This window comes from Suricata suricatta, chromosome 9, assembly GCF_006229205.1.
Source record: "Suricata suricatta isolate VVHF042 chromosome 9, meerkat_22Aug2017_6uvM2_HiC, whole genome shotgun sequence".
In the NCBI taxonomy this organism is placed as follows: Eukaryota; Metazoa; Chordata; class Mammalia; order Carnivora; family Herpestidae; genus Suricata; species Suricata suricatta.
In genome coordinates, this window is record NC_043708.1 from 30,534,119 (window position 1) to 30,553,130 (window position 19,012).

At 44.1% G+C, this 19,012-nt stretch overlaps 1 long non-coding RNA gene across 1 annotated transcript; it reads left to right on the forward strand.

Moving 5' to 3' along the window:
• Positions 1–16,223: 16,223 nt before the first annotated feature.
• Positions 16,224–18,224, forward strand: LOC115301759. Its single transcript, XR_003913272.1, has 2 exons — positions 16,224–16,314; positions 17,632–18,224. It is a non-coding gene; the product is annotated as an uncharacterized LOC115301759 (long non-coding RNA).
• The last annotated feature ends 788 nt before the right edge of the window (positions 18,225–19,012 follow it).

A 19,012-nucleotide genomic window follows, 5' to 3' on the forward strand; every position in this document is an offset into this window, starting at 1 on the left:
TAGGGAATAGGAGGGGCCCAGGAATATTTCCTCCGAAAACATAAGTAAACAAAAGTTCTAACTGGAAGGAAGAAATGCTGAATCCTTCCTCTTAGTTCTGCACAAGCAGCCCTCTCCCCCTTCATCTCCCAAGACCCTCCTAGCATCTATCTCCCTCTGCACTGCAGCAAACTCAGGAAACTCCGCTTTCCCATTTAGAGCTTAATCAATCCATCAGCACATTTGTATAGGCCATTTGTACACAGTGTTCCTAAAGTGCTTTCCAAAATAACAAATGTCCGACGACAAAAACCAAAAAACGCACACGTGCACACGCGCACACGCACGCACGCACACACACACACACAGGGATCACTGCAGAGCTGTAGGGGCTCAGAGAAAAGAGAGTACTGAAGAAAACAAAACAACACACACAGACTCAAGACAGGAAAAAAGGAGAGTGAAGACAGAGTGGCTGTGAGCAGGAACTTGGCTCAGGCAGTAAATTTCCAACCCTGAAGGCAGGAAACCACTTCTCTAGTCTCAGCTTCACCAACAACTGATGGGCTGAACTAGGACAAATCACACCACCTCCCTATGCCTCTGTCTCCTCATCAATAAAATGAAACAGTTCAACCAAACATTTCTCAGGCAGGCTGGGATGGTGGAAAGATTCTAGCAGACTGGGCCAGAATTCTCTGCTCTGCTTGAATATTGTTAGTTGGGTGGTCTGGGGCAAATCATTTCAGTTCTCAGTTATAAACTAGATAAACAGTACCCACTTCACTGGGTTGCGGTGGGATGGAAATGAGATAAACATGAAGGATGAAGGACGGGTGGATGGACCAGTGGGCACTCAAATTAGTGCTGGCTGAGGCCCCTTCCTGCTCTGACCAGCTCTGACCGCGCCACCACTGGATTCCCAAAGGGCACTGTTTCAACTGGGCTGGAAACATATGCCCTGAGACAACACTCAAAACACAAATTAGTTTAGATGCAAGAATAGCCAACAGGTTAAACAAGTGAGCCTCCTAGGTTCTTCCTCCAAGAAGTTTTAAAAATGTACCTTTGGGGGCACCTGGGTGGCTCAGTAGGTTAAGTGTCTGACTTCAGCTCAGGTCATGATCATGCAGTTCATCAGTTCAGGCACCATGTTGGGCTCTGTGCTGACAGCTCAGAGCCTGGAGCCTGCTTCAGATTCTGTGTCTCCCTCTCTCTCTGCCCTTCTCCACTCACACTCTGTCTCTCTCCCTCTCTCAAAAATAAACAAACATTAAAATAATCTTTTTAAATAAAAAAATAAAAAAATGTATCTTTTAAGGAATTTAGCATTCCTTTCTGCAAAATTAAATAATTATGTATGTGACTATACTAAAGCAGTATTTGTGTCCAGGGGGACCTAGGAGGTTTTCTAGTTGAGCATGTAGTAGTGAAGGATGAGTCACCGAGCTTACATATCTATTACATATATATACACACTCTTTACCTCATTACCCCTCTTTTACAGATAAATGAAATCCAAGGGGCCAAGACTATCCTTCTCTGCTTTCCTACTGCAAAGGGCTCCCTGCTTTTCTGTTTTCCAAACACAAGATAAAGTTTAGTTGCATCAACTGAGCCCGTAAACATGGAAGGCCCTTCTACGCCAAAAGCATCACTGCCTGCCATGAATGGGACCACCAGTATCCCTCCCCAAGGCCTGCTCACAGTTACTCAAGTGCTGTATGCTACATGTACTGCAGGCAGTAAATTCCTGCAGAGACCACCAATCTGCCTCCTTCTGTGCCTCAAAGCACTCAACATTTACTTGTTCACTGAAGGAGGAAAAAAGATAAGCCCAAAAGACATAATTTGTATAGGAAATATGAGATGGCAAAGTCTCAACAGACATAAAACAGGAGGGGAAAGGGGCATAAATCCTGAAGTCTGGGCCAGGGAGCAAAACATGTGCTTGGCAGAAAGGGCTGTAATTGGTTCCTAGACCCCAGAGAAGTTTCTATGTGTCATCACGTCCCTCTGTTTGGTTCCTACCAGAGCTGAGTGGAGCAGGCTTCAATACCCACTGGACAAATAAAGTCTGGGAAGCTGATTTGCTAAATGTGACTTCTTAGGGCTCTGTGTTTGCAGTGACTATACTGCAATTCAGCAAATATTTACTGGCTGTCTTCAGCGCAAGGCTTGGGTGATCACAGAGATGAAGTGTGGCACAGACAGGAATTCCTTACTCTCATGGAATTCACAATCTATGGGAAAGGAATTATATGCTCATCTATATAACACCATGAAAGTGTTACAAAGGTCCAATAAAAGGGCTGGTTAAAAAAAAAAAAAAGAAGTGCTATGATGGGCGCCTGGGTGGCTTAGTCGGCTAAGCATCATACTTCAGCTCGGGTCATGATCTCACAGTTCATGGGTCGAGCCCTACACTGTCTGTGCTGACAGCTCAGAGTCTGGAGCCTGCTTTGGATTCTGTGTCTCCCTCGTTCTCTGCCCCCCTCAGTTTATGCACTCGCTCTCTCTCGCTCTCTCTCTCTCAAAAATAGATAAACATTTTTTAAATGAGCAAAATAAAATAAAAAGTGCTATGAGAATGCTGAGGAGGTAGGAACAAAAACTTCTGAGTGGGAATGGGCGAGAGGGGGCATGGGTGTGGAAAGAGAAAGGTTGAGCTGAATGGTGAAGATCATGTACATACCTAGTCAGTTCTCAGGACAGACTGCATGCACAGTGCTAGTTATAAAGAAAGACAAGTGCCTTTCTGTTTGAAAGGCACTTCACCAAAAGGATGGCAGAGAAAGAAAGACCACAAAAAAAAGTGGGAATTTTGTCTGCCAGGCCCCACTGACTGCTGCTATCTGGTAAATGAGAAATAAATACCTATGTATATATGTTCAATCAATATATTTAGGTGCTAGATTGTGGTTTCCAAAGTACTCATAACTGTTCAGGAAACACCTCCTCCAGGTCAAAAATAGCAAACCCACGAGAACTGGCTGATGCAGTTATATTTACTTTTTACCATCTCCGTGGATCACTTCCCAAAGGCCTCCAAATGGGATGGTATAAACAGGTCTGTGTCACTTCCTGGTTCTCGGGCCTTCTGCTACATTTCCAGTCAGTCTGGGAAGGCTGCCTATTTAAAAATAAACTTTAAAAAACCCACCAAAAACCCTAACTCTAAACCATCCTTTCCTCTACTTCATTCAATTTCACTAAAACTAAAAGGGACTGAGTAAGAAATGAGACACAAATGACCACAAAGAATGAATCTCAGCTCAAAATGAAAATATATGCCAAGTTCAGGGTCAGGAGATTTGGATTCTACTCATGTTCTGTCTCTAGCTGGAAAACTTGACCTTGAGCAAGAAAGATGCTTCATCTTTCTGCACAACAGCTGCTTCAGCATACTTAACTCCAATGCGGCTATTCATTTGTTCTGGACCTCAGTTTCCTTATCTATAAAATAGCACTATCAACAGCTACCTCATGGGTAAGTATTATATGTGGAAATGCATGTAAAACGTAAAGCACTTAACATAACACCTGGCATTTAGTGAACTGTCAACATGTTAGGTATTCTAGATTACCAGTTACCATTATCATTATTGTTATAATCTGAAAATATGTAAGGGTTGGGGTAGATGACTGCTACCTGAAGAGCTTCACTGGCTCCAACATCCTATGATTTTTTTTGAGAGAGAGAGAGAGAGAGAAAGAGAGAGTGGGCAAGTGGGGCAGAGGGGGAGTAAGCAGGCTGTACGCTAACACAGGACTTGATCCCATGACTCCGGGATCATGACCTGAGCTGAAATCAAGGGACGGATGTGCAACTGACTGAGCCAACCCGGCACCCCATGTGATTTTAAGTCATTGTCTCCTTTTTCTTTTTTTTTTTAAGTTTATTTATTTATTTAGAGAGAGACAGAGAGTGTAAGTGGGGGAGGAGCAGAGAGAAGGGGACAGAGGACCTGAAATAGGCTCTGTGCTGACAGCAGAGAGCCAGATGCAGGACTCAAACTCATGAACTGAGCCAAAGTCAGACACTTAACACCCAGGTGCCCAACTTTTCTTTTTTCTTAAGGGGAAATAAACTTGGCAAAGCATTACAGTTACATACACATCCTCAGCATTTATGTTACAAGCACTAGGATACAATTAGGAAATTGAGTGCAAGGGGGCAAACTACCATCCCCAGTGGAAAAGTCTTACCTATTCCTGCGTTAAACCCATAGCATGTGGCAAGTTCATCCACAACACACTGCCTCTGTTCCCATGAACACCAAGGACTATGCCCACCTAAGCCAGTGCAATCTGACTTTACCCACCTCATCTTTAACTGGTTAGCAGCTTTTTAGAGCAGCCCTAAAAGATAGCACAGTGGCCAATCCATTCATTTCTAATAATGACTAACCCTTCCACAAAGTGTCCCTGTTTTAAATTAAAAAGTGCCTTCTCCTTAATATAATTTGAGTGTGGCCAAAAGTGACAGGGATAAATGGTGAAAGCTACCAAAGGAATAAAAGAACACAGGTGAACAAGCAGATATGGGGGAAGGGTGTAATGAATTGAGTTCAGGTAATTCTTGGCTATGCTGACTTACAGATACTTGCTTTGGCAGCACATATATTAAAACTGGGGCACCTGGGTGGCTCAGTCAGTTAGGCATCCGACTTCAGCTCAGGTCATGATCTTGGTTCATGGGTTCAAGCCCCATAGTGGGCTCTATGTTGATGACAGCCGGGAGCCTGCTTGGGATTCTGTGTTTCCCTCTCTTGTTGTCCCTCCCCTGCTCACACTTGTCTGTCTGTCTCTCTCACGCTCTCTCAAAAACAAACATTAAAACAATAATAATAAAAAATAAAACTGGAATGATACAGAGAAGCTTAGCATGGCAAGAAATGAGCATGAAACTCCGCAGAGTGCTTTGAGCTTGGAGTTAGAAGCCTATAAGGGAAGTTTGAAACCATGCACAATAGATGGCCTCACCTGAGAGAGCTGAGTGGGAAGAGAAGAGAGGCAAGGACAGGATCCTGGGAAGAACACTCACTTTTTAAAGGAGCATGTCAAGAAAAAACAGCCCATGAAAGACACTTCAAAAGTACAAGAAAACCAGGGCCTATGCATCGAAATGTCAAGGGAGGAACACAGAGATTCAAGGAGGATGGCTGGGGGGTGGGGGTGGGTGGGCGGTGTTGGCAATGAAGGTCCAGTAAGATGAAGACTGGTCTTCTTACAAGACCCTCGGTGACCTCATCAAGAGTAGTTTAATTAGAGTGGTGAGGGCAGATCACGCTGATCTGAACATGAATTCATAGTGAGAAAGTGGACACAATAAGGGCAAAAATATTTGGGCAAAGAGCTGGAAAAGGGAGAAGAAAGACTAAAGGATGGTTAGAAGGAATTTATATCTTACAAGTTGTACCTTCTCAGTTAACTCAAGGATTTTAGTTAAAATTCTGAACCACGCAGACAGCTTGGAGAATCCCCCCACAGAGAGTGTCTCTGAACTAACACTCCCCTATGCTGTGGTTGGCCAAAGCGAGGGAGAAACTAGCAGTGAATATTCAAGAGTTGCCTGCTTCCTTAATGTTTAACTGCAACATAAGAGCCTCTCCACCACTACCCCAAAACTGCTACATCTGTAAGACTAAGGAGTGTAAAGAAACAGTCAACCTAGTAGTAGAGCCAGAAACGACCTTTCCTAGTTAAATATCTCCACTTTCTGCCAATTTTCTTCCTTTCTACTCAAATGCCACCTGAGTCTTGCCCTCTGAGGTTCTGGTTCGGGCTCAGGATTCTAGGAGCATGTTCTTCACCTCCATCTACGAAAGCTTAACAGCCCCAATCAGGTACGCACTTAAGTCAAACAAGACTCCAAATGTTCTCCATCTTGCGTAAATTCTAAGAAGCCTCTGAATCTATAACCAAACCATGACTCTTCCTGTCCTCTTCCTCACAAATTACCCAAACTTCCTGTAATCTGTCAAAGCTGGACTGTGAGGCCCCAAGCAAAAACAAGAAGCAGGAACTTGCCTACTGTTCCTTCCCCTTTGATTAGTCCCACACCCCGGCCCCTACCTACCTATACCTTCCACGGCGGCCTACCAGCTCCAGTTCTAGCTCCGGCCACACTTCTGCTTCTCTACATGTGGAGCTCTAAATCAGGGTCCGAGAAGAAAGGAATCTGATTCACCACACGTATTTCCCTAAATCTCCAAACACAGACTCCAAAAGTAATCTCAAATTAGTCAAAATTCAGGCAGAGGTACCAAACAAAAGAATTTCATAAAGTCCAGGTTACATCCTGGAAGATGTTAAGAGGGATTATGATAAACACGGCATATGAGAAAAAGATATCATAAATTAATGAGGGAATCTGAGATTTCCCTCCAGACAAGGCATCTGGACTCATTCCTAACAAATATCTTTCTTAAGTAACTTACTGACTTTATTCAACACCTATATTGGGTATCTACATATTCTAGAATCCATGAAAGGCACAAAGATGGGGAAAAGCATATGCCCTAAAGGAGATTACAGTCTACTGGGGGAGATCAGACACATATAGGGGTAGAAAGTAAAAACACCTAGGCGATACAGAGCCAAAACGCCAAAGACAAAACACGGAAGTAAGCTGAGCCCAGAAGAAGGAAATGAAACTTAATTACAAGATCAATCAACGTGAGTTTTAGAGTTGTGCACACAAGAGTGAGTTCAAATCCTGATTCTGCCTCTGCTTTTTATAGGTCCTAGGGGTACCCCTGTATAGCTGTGAGTCTTTGTTTTGTCATATATAAAATGGGAGTAACAATACCTACTTCAGAGAATTTCAAAAAGTCCATGATTCACACATTTTTCAAGAGTTTCATACAGTATCTGGCACAGGGTAAGACTAGGGAAGATGGTCAGGCCACTGCACACAGAGAGTTAAAACTCCTCCCTTCCCCACACAAGGCAATCTGGAGAAGGCTCTCTGGCTAACTCCTGAATATGCAGCCGGGCCCCTACTATTTGTTAATCGCTTGTCTCTATTAGTTCAACTAGCTGCCAAGGTTAAATGGGAGCATGGTCGGGAGGTCCAGGAAGGAGGCTCAAAGTGTGTATAGATGTGCATATTTGTGCCAGGAGAACACCTGGAAGTACACACCCAGCCTTTGTGCTAGAAAGTGCAGCACTAAAATACACGTAAAATTACAGATTACATGTACAGCCTAATACTGAACCATGCTATTCACTGAACATAGGTGTTCAATAAATGTTTGGCAAATTGACATGACGGAATCTCAGTAAAATTTGTCTCGATGGATCCATTTTTCAACAAGCAAACAAAGGAGGAAAAGAAACATCCAACACTAAAAATTAGTCTGAGGGGGGCACCTGGGTGGCTTAGTCGACTTCGGCTCAGGTCATGACCTTATGGTTCCTGAGTTCAAGCCCTGCATCAGGCTCTGTACTGACAGCTCAGAGCCTGGAGCCTGCTTCAGATCCTGTGTCTCCCTCTCTCTCTGCCCCTCTGCCCCTCCCCTGCCTGCATTCTGTCTCTGTCTCAAAAAAAATAAATAAATAAACATTAAAAAAATTTTTTTAATTAAAAAAAAATTAGGGGCGCCTGGGTGGCTCAGTTGGTTAAGCCTCCGACTTCGGCTCAGGTCAGATCTCACGTTTGTGGGTTCGAGCCCCGCATCAGGCTCTGTGCTGACAGCTAGCTCAGAGCCTGGAGCCTACTTCCGGTTCTGTGTCTCCTTCTCTCTCTACCCCTCCCCCTCTCATGCTCTGTCTCTCTCTATATCAAAAATAAATAAAACATTAAAAAAATAAATAAATAAAATAAAAAAAATAAATAAATTAGTCTGAGGGACTTCTACCACCAGTCATGATGGAATAACAAAGACCAGATTTTCTCTCTCTCTCTCTCTCTCTCTCTGTAAACAACTAGAAGGCCAGACATAATATATACAATAATGGCTTTCAGACATTTAACAATAGGCAGCATAGGGCAGTGATCCTTGAAATGCAGTGAACCCTACTAGAGCCCTAGCTAACTCTCAGGAGTTTCCAGAACACAGAGTAGAGAGAAGAAACATGAAAGAGTTCAACAATCACCCTGAGTCAGAGACAGAGTTGGGAACTTGGGTAGACCAACATGCCTAGAATATGCAGGGCAAAGTCACTAAAACTAAGGAGCCATAAAGAGGAAAAAGCCCCAGAGATCTGAAGAGAGAAGCCCTGGAGTCTTTGGCTGAGTACTCATCGGCACATGTGTATGAGGAAATTAGCAATGCCTGGGAAAGAATAAACGGAAAGAAGTAGGTGGCAGAACCCCCAGGGTTCACACAGAGCCAGAAATATTCCTGTTCCCAGGGGCCAAAGTGGAAACATGTCCTAATACACAGGACATCAGATGGAATCTTCAGAAGGGTTTGGACTTGGTAATGGGACCATCCTGGCTCCAGACTAAATGCTGTTTTGGACCCACTCTAACAAAGCTAAAAAGCAGGCCTTGAAATGAAAGGATCGAACAATTTCCAAGTAACTGAACTGAGAACAAAGCCCAAAAGTATTTAAAGGAATATAAAAAAGTTCCAGCGCCCAATAAAATAAAACTATGTCAGGGGCACCTGGGTGGCTCAGTCGGTTGGGCGTCCGGCTTCAGCTCAGGTCATGACCTCATGGTTCGTGGGTTTGAGCCCCACATCAGGCTCTGTGCTGACAGCTAGCTCAGAGCCTGGAGCCTTAACTTCAGAATGTGTCTCCCTTTCTCTCTGACCCTCGCCTGCTCACGCTCGCTCTCTCTCTCTCTCAAAAATAAATAAAACATTAAACAAATTTTTTTAAATAAATAAAACTATGTCTAGCTTCAAATGAAAAAATTAACAGGAATGCAAAGAGGCAGAAAAATAGAAACATAACTAGAAGAATAATGAAACAATAGAAACAGGTATAAAATTGACCCAATGACATAATTAGTGGACAAGAATATACCACTCCATGTGTTCAAGAGAGAAGAGGAAAGTGTGAGCACGATAAAAGAAATGGAAGACATAAAAAAGACTCAAACTGAACTTCTAGGAAGGAAAACATACAAATATCTGAAAGAAAAATATATAGGATGGGATTAACAGATTAGACACTATAGAAGAAAAAATTTAAGAACTCAAAAACACAGCAATAGAAGCTATCCAACATGATAGATACAGAACACAGCAGTGGGATACTATCAAGTAGTCTAACACATATGTACCTGTATGTATACAGATTATATAATCACACAATGTGTGTGTGAGTGAGTGTGTGTGTGTGTCTATTTACTGAGGGTGGGGTAGGTAAGCACAAAAAATTTTAAGAAATAATGGCAAAAAAATTTCCACATTTGATGAAAACTATAAACGCACAGATCCAAGAGCTCATCAAATAGCAAGAAGGAGGACAAAAAGAAAACACAAGGCACATCATAGTCAAAATGCTGAAAACAAATGATGAAGAGAAAGCACTGGGTCCCTTGGGTGGTTCAGTCTGTTAGGCATCCGACTCTTGATTTTGGCTCAGGTCATGATCTCATGGTTCATGGGTTTAACCCCCGCGTCAGGCTCTGTGCTGACATGGAAGAACCTGCTTGGAATTCTCTCTCTCTCTCTCTCTCTCTCTCTCTCTGCCACTCCCCAGCTCAATGATAGATAGGTAGATAAATAGAAAGATAGATAGATAAGAAAGGGTTAAAAGCAGCCAGGGCAGGTAGAAGAAGGAGAGACATATTACATTCAGAAGAACAAAGAATTACAGCAGGTTTATTACTAGAAACAATGCAACCCAGGAGGCAATGGAGCAACCAAAAAAAGTAATGGGGGAAAAAAGCAGTCTCGCACTGGCCAAGTTAAATAGATTTAATTGAACTATGAAGTTCCCATCACCAATGCTTTTTGTGCTCTGGAGTCACATTTTTCAGGGAGGCCTGTACTGAGCACAATATGGGGAGGGGAGGTACTCAGTGGCCTTAAAAACATTTATAAGTACAGTATCCTATGAAAAACAAAAAAGATTCTCTCTTACGTTCACAAAGGGGCATTTAACCATGTTTTATACGTATGTATTCAGAACATGACAGACTGGAGTTCTTACATAGCCTTATGTCAATATTGCTTAACACAATGGTAAAGACGCAGGAAAGGTCTACTGAAGCATTCATTCCAAGCAAAAGAAAATCAAACTAGAAAGAAAAAGGAAATCTCATTCAGGAATGGGTTAGCCTTACCAGCATCAGGCCTGAGCAGGCCTCCCTCCCTTCAAGTACACATATCTGCTGGTTAATGTGTTTGCCGGCCACTAGAGAGCAGATGAAATGCTTTTTCAGAATGGAAGAATGCTGCTTGAGCAGAAGTAGGTAAGAATAACTAAAGATACTAAAATTTACTAAAAATTTACTAAAAGTTACTAAATTCTTAGCTATGTAATCCTGCCCAGAGCAGCTAAATCTCCTCATGAAGTACCCTGGGCTGGCACAGCATTCTTCAGAGTCCAGCCTGCAGCTCTCCATCCTGGAGGGACCACCACAATGGCAGCTGATCTGACCCATACATTGGCTGGTGTGGTCTCCCCACTAAACTGTAAACTAAACTGTAAATGCCCAGGAAGGGTGGGTCCCCTTTTATGTGTTCTTTCTAACACAGAGACCAACATACACTTAAAAAAGGAGAGACCCTCCTTCCCAAAATACTTGTTGCCGAAACTAGAGGTTCTAAATTGTGGGCCATTTTACCCCCCTCTCAGGATATGTGACAACATTTAGAGTCATTTTTGATTGTTATGACTTGTGGGGAGAGGATGTTATTGGGATCTAGTGGGTAGAGGCCAGGGATGACTCTTAAACATCCTGTGATGTTTAACAAAGAATTAAAGAAAACAAAGAATTGTTTGGCCCAAAATGTCAACAGTACTGCAGTTGAGAACCCTGGCCTAAGTGAGAGAATGCTGACCTGTAGCAGATTCCTGAAGATCTACCTTAGCTGTGCATGTGGCGGAAAATTCCCTCCCGCCACTACAAAACCTCTTGTCCTAACACCTGTCCCTGGAACATTTTGATCCTCCCACAGTCCTGAACTTGGACTTACAGTGCCTCAGAAAGAAGAGCTTAGGAGTTCAGACATCTGGCTTTTAACTCCGGCTCTGCCACTAGCTAATTCTGAACATGTCATAAAACTTTTTCTGAGCCCATTTCCTCCTCCGTAAAATAGAGGGATTGGAAGAGATAATTTAAGACTTCTTCCAGTTCTAAAAATCTATTTGAAATGCTAGGTTCAGCCTTACCTATTTATAATGAGCCAAAGAGAAAGGGAATGACCCAGTCTTATCGTAAGGATTCACATCCACCCTCGGAAGGACAGAGGTTCTTATATTGTGGAAACCAAACTCAGCCGAAGGAAGCTCCAGAGAAGCCAAGAACTCAGGCACAAAGGAGAGAGAGAGGGATGTGGACAATGGCTCTGTAAACACTGGCTGAAAGGCTAGTCCAGGCCCTCAGGTTTAAAACATGGAAGTCCTTGGGGCGCCTGGGTGGCTCAGTTGGTTAAGCATCCTGCTTCAGCTCAGGTCACGATCTCATGGTTCGTGGGTTCGAGCCCCATGTCAGGCTCTGTGCTGACAGTTGGCTCAGAGCCTGGAGCCTGCTTTGGATTCTGTATCTCCTTCTCTCTCTGACCCTCCCCTGCTCATGCTGTCTCTCTGTGTGTCTCAAAAATAAATAAAAAACATTAAAACATTAAAAAAAATTTTTTTAGGGGCGCCTGGGTGGCTCAGTCGGTTAAGCCTCCGGCTTCAGCTCAGGTCAGATCTCACGTTTGTGGGTTCGAGCCCCGCGTTAGGCTCTGTGCTGACAGCTAGCTCAGAGCCTGGAGCCTGCTTCCGGTTCTGTGTCTCCTTCTCTCTCTGCCCCTCCCCCTCTCATGCTTTGTCTCTCTCTGTATCAAAAATAAATAAAACATTTTTTTTAATTTATAAAAAAAATTTTTTTTAATAAAAAAAAAAAAAACATGGAAGTCCTCTGGCCTCCCTCCTACCTTCCCCAGGTCAATCCTTTTAACCAGTGTTAAGAGGAGGGCTTCCTATTCAAACTACGAGCCTTTGAACAGCAGCACTGGCCATCAGCTGGGAGTAGATCACCAATACAGGACGCAGACTCTATCCCTCAAGCTCCTGAATTGTAATCTGCATTGTAATGGAATTCCAAAGGTGATTCCTACACTTTTTAAAGTTTGAGAAGTCCTAGTTTAGGGCATGTTACCCTTCTGTCCTCTGCTGTCACCTCTTCACTTGGTAAAGATGACTTCAAGACTCTGTCCACATCCCCCCCGAGTCCCTCCTCCTGGCACAGCTTGTGCACATGCGCACACACATGCACGCACACACACAAAACCAGTTCTGAATCTCCAAACCCAGAATCATCAGGAGTGAGGAGGATAGGTTACCTTGCCTCTTCCTCATGTCCACACAAGGCCAGAAAGAGGTAAGGCTTACAGCACAAGCAAAATTAGAGCTTTTATGAGTCAGGCCACTCCTGCCGTGAAAAGATTCCCTGGGAGGAGGGATGGAAAGCAGGGTGGTGAGTCTAAAGGTACAAACTCCAGGGGACCCTGGGTGGCTCAGCTGGTTAAGCTTCTGACTCTTGATTTCAGCTCAGGTCATGATCTCACTTGGAGCCTGTTTGGGATTTTCTGTCTCCCTCTCTCTCTGTGCCCCTCCCCTGCTCACTTAATCTCTCAGTCTCTCTCAAAATAAATTTAAAAAGCATTTGAGGAAAAAAGTAAGAGTCTCATTATTTACAACTGAACACAGACCAACAGGGGTCCAAGGTTTCATTTCTAAAGTTTGTTTTTGCTTTTTTGCTGTTTTCTTTTTGCTAATGATGTCTCATACTACATAAAGATTCTTGGGGGTTCAGGCTAAAGGGCAAGGCACGCAGGCAAACAGAAACTTAGCAAGGGTTCTCCGAGCAGGGTGGTGGGGGCAGCAGCAGGAACAAAAGCAAGACACCGATGAGAAGTAGAACAGAGCGCTGGGAACAGAAGACAGTGAGTGGAGAGAAGGGGGGCTGGGCTCCGCTAGGTAGTCAGTGCAGGGAAGGAGATCAGCTTGCTGCTCACCCCTCAACCCACCCACTGTCACTGGCAGCAGATGGCCCAGCCCCAGGCAGCTGGCAGAGACAGCAGTCTGCACGTGCTTTCCCGCCCCTCCTTCAAGGCTGCAGATGGGAAAGAGCAAGGCCAAGTCCAGACCCAAGCCAGGTCAAAGCAACATCTAGATAGAGCACCTCCGGGGTGGGGTGGCAACATCACTTAATGCTTTGCCACATGAAGATGAACCTTCAACTCTCAGCATTATCCAAGGTTCCCCTGTACCCACATATACTCATCAGAAAGAGGGTTTGGTGAGGTGGGGAAAAGCCAGAACAGCTCCCTGAGTGCACTGGGTGTGTTGGCCTAGGAGGGGTCATTTAATCATTCAACATTTGCTGTGTACATACCACATTCCAGGCATTGCACCAGCCAACTGGGGTAAAGTGGTGAGAGCAGTCTGCCCTCAGGAAGCACAAGGAAACAGACGCTAATTAAGACTGTGGAGTAAGTGCTGAGCACAGAGAGATATGGCAGCACAGAGGGGCACTCCGCAGGATTGGGGCAAGCACTGGTCCAATACCAGCTGTAGGAAGGGGTATCCAGGGAGAGGAGCAACCTATGCAGAAGCCTGGAGGCAAAAAGAGAAGTTGGGGGGGGCACCTGGGTAGTTCATCCGTTAAGCATCCAACTCTTGATTTCTGCTCAAGTCATGATCTCACAGTCTGTGGGTTTAAGCCCCACACTAAGCTCTGTAGTGGCAGCGCAGAGCCTGCTTATGATTCTTTCTCCCTCTCTCTCTCTCTGCCCCTTCCCGGCTTGTGCATGTGCTCTTTCTCCCTCAAAGTAAATGAATAAACTTAAGGAAAAAAGACACTCCTACCCTTTCCTGGAGGAATTCCATCCCTCTGGCCGCTCACACTAAATGAGCTGTGAGTAGTAGTCTTTTCAGGGAAGCTGAAGGCCTCCCTGTTGGCCTAGCTGTGGGGGGTAGGCCATCAGCAAGGGGGCCAAGCCACTGGAACTTCTGGGCACAGCTGCCCTCAGTGTCACCTCAGTATCCGCCTTCAATAACACTTGTCCTATGAAGGTCCCCCAGCCAGCAGCCTGCCACCCACCCACTGTGGATCAGTGTGTGCAGAGTGGAGGTACTTATTAGCTTTTCGAGTGTATAGAATTTGAATAGAAGGCACAGTTATTCAACTGCAAAACAGAATTCCTCCTCTTCTAACAAAACAAAGAGGTATGCCAAGGACCAGCTAGCTGGTGAACACTGTGAAAAGAGGCTAAGCGGCACTAGAGTTAAGCCCATTTACTAACCTCATCTAGATGCCTGGCAAACCTCACCTCCAAGGCCCTGAAACATTAGTACGGTGAAAACATCCTAATGATCAGATCTCCTTCCTGTCCCAAATGCCCTTGGATACTACCTCTGAACCCACACTCAAGTACAGTCCTGGCCTTGGGTGCCAGTGCTGCCTGGCCATGGATATTCAGGGCAAGAATGAGGCCTGGCAGAAAAACTGACTTACTCAGGGGCTGAAAAGCAATGTTTGGTCTAGTACAACAAAGGGACCGTAATGGGCACCTCATGTCCTAAACTCCTTCATATCTGCCAAAGGAACCTCTGGGTGTAGGGGGGTGTGTGTGTGTGTGTGTGTGTGTGTGTGTTGAGGGGTGGATGGGGGAGGTCTTTAGCCAGACTTCCTTTTCTTCCACTCAAATAGCAACTCTTAAGAACTTGCCCTCCTGAAAGACAAATGCAATTCGTTTCCAAGCATCACTGAGAGAACTTCATGTTTTCTCTCTCTGCTTTTTAAAGCAGATGAATACTCCCCTAGGGAAAAAGCAGCTGTAAATACAGGAGAGGGTAGAAAAAGAATCCTGCTATGAGTTCCAGAGGAACCATTATAGTATTGTAAAAAGTGTTCTCAAAAGAAACAACACATCCAATCCAAATAGAAAACATACAACTTCATTCAAAATACTTCTCTAAAGTATAACCTTTGGGCAAATGATTTCTCTATACTCTAAGGCTGTTTCCTCCTCTACTCAACACCATGACCTTCACAAATAAAGTAAGTTAGTGATTTTCTTCCCAGGAGACTTGGAAAGACTTAGCTTGCAATGCAATCAGTGTACCTACTACTGAATGCCTACCACCAACCACCACCAGCAGCAGCAGCAGAAGCACCAGCCTCAAAAGGCTAAATTTCATCACCAAACTGCTACAGAAATTTAAGCAAATTTAAGCCATTATGTTTTTAGGCAGACTGAGAACACAGTATTTACTAGCAGAGAACAGAATGGAATAAATCGGAGACAGGCAGCCTGGCTTCTGCACTTATTACTTTCCAAAAAAAATAGCATTTTTCAAAGGCTCGGGACTCTGGGAAATTACCCACTGGCTTATTATACCCCTCTATCACAACAGTAATGAGGCTGCCACCTCGAAACCCATTTGCCAAAAATAAAAGATCTAAAGAGGTGTTTCAGAGAAAGTTTATGAGAAGAAAATTCAAGCTGGCTTTATTTTCATATAAGCTACAATTAAATGGCTTTGCCTTTGCAACCACACTTCCTACCTAGAATTCCAGTAAGTTTAGATGTACTCCGTAGACTTAAACTGGATTACAGGGAATTCAGCTGGCTAAAACTGGCCCCAGCCCACAGATGTTAGTTACTAATCTATTTCACAGTCCTAGGTGGGTCTGAGAAATAAACTGGGGTTTGAGGACGGCATCAGCACTATGCTTAAATTTCTGCCTAAGTTTGAAAAGGAAGACTCTGCTTTCAATTTCGTGCAGTATTCTATTACTAGAAGGCAAAATGCAACATAAGCCTGTAAGCCCCATTAGCAACAAAGAAAGAAAATATTTGTATTTGCAGAATACATTCACATCCCCAAATTTCCCAGAAAAATCAATACAAATCCCATTCAAACCCTTCTGCCCTTGCCATTTTCTCTCAGGTCTTAGATTCCTAGTACTCCTCCTGGATGATCTTTGGGCCTCCGGTCCCTGTTCTGCTCCAGGCCATCCAGAATTCTGCTCAGAACCACACTCACAAAACATTGTGAGATCACCTCTCACCTCTGTCTTCCCCCTGTAGCATCATTTCCTTACAGTCCTCTATATATAGCTTGCAAAATGCACAGAAGGCACAGGCCCCAGCCCACCTGGAACTTTCAAGGGAGTTGGGGAGGCTACAAACCCAGACAGCAAACAACAAGGTACACAAGAAGGCAGGAGTATCTATTTCAGTATTCTATATGGGTGCAACAGAATGCTAATAACTCTGAGGTATGAATAATTAGAAAATAAGGAAGAAGCAGCAGACGCTACTGGGAAGTTAAGGACAAAATAATGAAAATAAACAAAAATCAGAAAGGATCTGAACCAAGACCATCAAAGAGGACCTTTAAAAGGAAGGAAGGGAGATCTGACCCGAAAACTTGGAGAGCTAAATAAATATAGAGAAATAAAAAGGGAATTTCTGGGGCTGGAAGGCTGAAGTAACCATGATAAATTGGGGGGTGGAAGGAGTGGGAAATAGAGGGGGAGAGAGGCCAAGAATCAGGGAAAAACAGAAAGAAAAGAAATTCTATTTGAGATCCCCCAGGACATGGGACAATTCTGGTTTCCCTAGTATCTATCACTTTGCAGACTGATTATTCCAGAGTATTAAGCATCCAGTTGAATACTTAGAGTAAAGCCAGTTTGCACAGTCACGAAAAACAGAAAATTCTGCTTTGGATGAGTAGGTAGTGGGAGCCAATGAACGTTCTTGAGCAAGAAACATGACCTAAGCCAATTAAACAAGTTATTTACTAAAGGCCTACTATGTGAGAGGCACCAGAATACTTAGCCCTTGCCTCAAAGGGCACTGCCACCATGGAAAAGGATGGTAATACTACCTCCTCCACACATAGGGCTTCTTTCTCCTACCTAATCTCACTTGAGATATGAACAATGTTCATGGGAGATGAACCTGGCAAGAGAGACTAAGGCAGCCTAAGAGGCTAGACAGAGTGAAGTCTGGCCAGTGTGGTGGTGACAGAAACCTACAGAAGACAGAACCAGCAGGGCCTGGTTACTGACCAGAAGGAGGGGCTCAGAGAGGGGAGCCATGATGACAAGTCAGAGAGCAGGAAGCCTTGGGTTTCAATTCCCAGATGGTGACATTATTTCAGGCCATGCTTTCACTCCTCTGACTGCCAAATGCTGAGGTCAATAGCTCAGCCATTCTTCCTGTTTCTGGGAATGGGGGTTACACATTCCATCCTTCCCATCTGCCCACGGTCTGTTAAGCTGGTTGTGATTTCCTGTAATTCCCATTTGCAAGGAGGTGAGGGGGATCGATAAGGAGAAGAGTTGACAATTCTTCTAACCCTCACAACAGTGATAAATATGTCTCAATAGTCCTGCACTAAAATTTTACTGGCAGCTTTTATTCTGGGCAGAGGGGGAAAAAAAGGGGGGTGGAAGCATAAGCATGACATTTAAAAAGCCTTGAGGCAGTGTTCTCACCCCGTGGGTTCTCCTCCCAGGCAGAACCTCCCTTAGGTGCATTTAGTGAGAAGGAGGGAGGAGACAGAGAAGCATCAACCCTGAGAGCCAGTACCATGAGAAAAGAGAGAAGAGGCCCAAGAACCCTCAACACCGGGCTATGTGGAAAATGAACACAAAATCAGGAGAGCAGGATCAACAGGAGCCAGGCCAAAAATGCTTGAAGACGCAGCCTCCTTGGAAACAGGAGCTGGCCTTCCACATAACCTCTCTGAAGGGGAGAGGCCACTTGGGGACAAGGGTGTTGCCAAGGGCTTGTCCCAAAGTGGGAATGCCACAGGAGGGCCACCCTGGCTGCCAGGAATATGGCCCTTCTCTTCAAGACCCTGCCAGCCCCTCTGCCATCCCTGACCATCCTAGACAGAAAGAGCACAGTAAAAGATGAACATGGGTGGCAGCTGGACGGGAAAGCACAGGCTTTTCTGCCTCCATGATTGCTAGTAACCTGTACGTCCTGAACTTTCTTCAAGAAACAAGTATGACCCGAGACTTCGAATTCTGCGATGTGTACTTTACAAAGAAAAAGTACAATTTAGCCCTCTTTCCTAACTATTAAACAAGAAAAAAGAGTGCAGACTGAATGAAGAACATTTATTGACTAAAGCAACTTGGTAGATTCTGTGACATTTTCTAAACAAGCACTTTCCTCCCACCTGCGGTAGATTCAGATGACTTGAGCACAGTCATGCTTCACACAGGGACCTCAAACAACTAAAATAAAACTGAGTGTGACCTGAGAATATGTGTTATGCCAAAGCGTTTTCCCAGTGCTGTTTAGGCTTCCTATAGATGGCAAAAGGCCTTCTTATGAACCTGTGGCCTGGCTGTGGGATGTCTGTCATATGTCATACTCCCAGGGACACAGACCCTCAGGACAGTAATAGTAGCATCATTATTATTAACTTGACTGCTTAATCAGTGTGCATGATCTAAGCATTTTTTATCTAATATTTGATTTAATCCTCACAACAACCTTAAAAGGTTGGTATTATGACTATCTCCATTTTTAGACAAGGCACAGAGAAGTTAAATAACTTGCCCAAGGTCACACAGTTAGCGGTTCATGACACCAAAATTACGAACTAAGCAGTCCTACCTTACAGCATACAATCTTGATAAAGGTTCAAATTTATTCCATGTTAGATTCATGCATGCGTGTTTGAGAGTGAAGACGAGAGCAGGGGAGGCAGGGAGAGAGAGAGAGACAAAGCGAAAGAATCCTATGACCCTGAGGATCATGACCTGAGCTGAAATCAGGAATTCGATGTTTAAATGACTGACCCACCCACACACCCCTAATATAATTCACTTTATTTTATTTTTTATTTTTATTTTTTAGAAATATTTTTTAATGTTTTATTT